We start from the raw sequence: 2,523 nt of genomic DNA, 5'->3' as shown, positions 1-2,523 counted from the left end.
AACAAACAAATGAACAAAACAAAAAAAGAAAAGACAAGTATTCACTTAGCGAACTCCAGCCAGCGTGTGCAGATGAGGGTAGGAGCCCAAGGTGGGCGGGAGAGGAGGGGTGGCCCACGTCCCAGCTTCCGACGCGGCCGCTGTGCTCCACTCGAGCGGCATCAGCTGAACCCCTAGCTCTCCGTCCTCTCGGGGCTGTGTCTGGGTCCTGTGGTCCCAGGGGGTCCCTTGGGGCTCGTGCCTGGTGCCCACGGTGGGTGCCCAGGATGCAGCCCTCTCGCCACCGTGGTGCCCACCACCTGCCACATTCCCCTCCCACCCCAGCCCGTCGGGTTCATGGTGCCGATCAGCTTCACACACAGGCGACCTTCGCAGCACCAAACTCAGCTGGCGGCAGAGCCAGCACCTCGGTCCCCACTCCCCCGCCAGGTGGTTGGGCCCAGGACAGACCCCGCTTCCCCTTGATGAGTGTGGGTCTCCAGCACCTGCTTCCCCACAGAGGGATGCTGCAGTGGAGGTGACCCCAGTGTGGAGAGTCGCAGAGAAGGTGCATGAGAAGGGAGGAAGAGGGTGGTCATCCAGGGGAGGCTGGGCATGGACAGGAAGTGCTCCAGGCAGGGCCAGCAGCACACGCAAAGGCCCTGAGGTGGGTCAGGGTCAGGATGTTCAAGAACTTCAGACAGCAGAAATGAGGGGCTTGGGTGGACAGAAAGGGTTCGTGGGGACTTAATCTTGAAATTTCAAATCAAAAGCTGTTAGGCAAATCAGTAAGTTTTCAGTTTTATATTTAAACAAAGATTGGTGCATTCTGGGATAAGATGTTCTGGCCTGGAATGAGAGGCTCTAAATTAAAAAAAGGATCCCATAATGATGCATGCTAAAGCATGACAGACTCCAACACGTCGCGCACTTATTTACACTCTGCTCGGATCCAGTGTGCTCACGGCCTGCGGCTGCTGGGGCCCTTGAGTCCCCAAAGTCTGGGATGAAGGGTGGGGGGGCAGGAGGGTATGGGTGGGGCAGACGAGCACAAACCCAGGCCCAGCACCGGGTGCGCTGCCCAGGTCAGGCACCAGGGGGCGCTGCGGGAGGCGGAGGAGCCTGGGGACAGGGACAGCACCCTAGGGGACATGGGACCTGGACCCCCCAGAGCTTCCTCTCCCCTACCAGCTTGAGCGGCAGGCAGTGGGGTGACAGCAGCCTCCGGCACTAGGGCCCAGAAAGCTGAGGGACAGAGGAGGGGGAGGCTCGGAGCAGATGTGAGGATGTGTTGCCTGTGACTCAGCGCTCTGGGAGGCTGAGGCAGGAGGGTGCAAGGTTGAGGCCTGCTTGACCCTGCCCTAAAACAGAAAATTAAAAAAGGGCCGAAGATGTAGCTTAGTGCAGGCCCTGGTTCAGTTTCCACTTCTGGAGGTGGGTGGGAGCGGGACAGAGCGGGCTGGAGGACAAACTGGGTCTGGATAATGGATCAGCCCTGAACATCCCTTTGCAGAGAGCCAGGCGGCTTGTTATATAATTTTTTCCTGAAGCACCAGGGCTAAGAACCGAGGCAGTGATCCCGGTGGGTATATTGTTACATAAAACACTTTAATCAAGCAGCACCCAAAATAGAATAAAAAATAGTGTGAAATACAAGTCGTCCTGTGAGAAGCAGGATTTGAAATCCTGCCTACGTCGACTCCTTCAAGAGAAACGCCCTGAAAACCGCGCTGTTGAAGGGACCCCATGTGCAAATCAGCCCAAGGGAGTCAGGTGCACTCTGCCACATGCAGAGGTCACAGAAATCATGTTAACTATAGGCTGCTCTGTCGCGGCTTATGGCTAAGACTGTTTGTAAAAGTTGTCGAGGATTTTTGTGACAGAGATAACATGATAAACCCCCGAACCTCTAACACCGCCCTGACGGTACAACATACTAAGAAACTCTGCCAGGTGTGGTGGCACACGCTTGTAATCTCAGCACTAGGGAGGCTGAGGCAGAAGGATTCTGCAAGTTTGAGCCCAGCCTGAGCTACCCAGTAGGACCTAAGCCTCAGAAACAACAGCAACAGAAATCGTGCATCAGTAACCACGTCCTCACCCAATCACTTAGGGATGTGCTTCAGACAACAGCCGGCTTCATTCACTGCCTCGAATACTGTTTATATTATCACAGCACGTGAGCCTTTAATTACAGCTCTGGTAATGTAGAAATTTAATTTTCCAATAAACACCAGGCGGGCAAGCCTGGGATCCAGCGAAGCCTCTGTGCTTCTAGCTGGGGCCATGGCTGCCCCGAAGCTGCGGGGCGATGAGGGGACTGAGCCCACCCTGGAGCTCAGGGTCCCCGATCCTGATCTCCAACTCCCCACTCCGAGAGGCCCAGCCGGCTCAGGCTCACGGTGCAGCCCTGTCCAGCCCACCCGCCCGATTCGGCCTTCGGGATCCCTCAGCGCCTCCAGCGGGCTTGGACTCGAGGCTGGGGCTCGCCCGGGAAGGTGAGGCAGCAGCTCACAGGGCCTCGGGCTCAGGACAGTGGCGGCG

The sequence above is a fragment of the Fukomys damarensis genome, unplaced genomic scaffold, assembly GCF_012274545.1.
Source record: "Fukomys damarensis isolate Sample0158 unplaced genomic scaffold, DMR_v1.0_HiC HiC_scaffold_33, whole genome shotgun sequence".
Taxonomy (NCBI): Eukaryota; Metazoa; Chordata; class Mammalia; order Rodentia; family Bathyergidae; genus Fukomys; species Fukomys damarensis.
Note: the sequence above shows the minus strand (reverse complement) of the source record.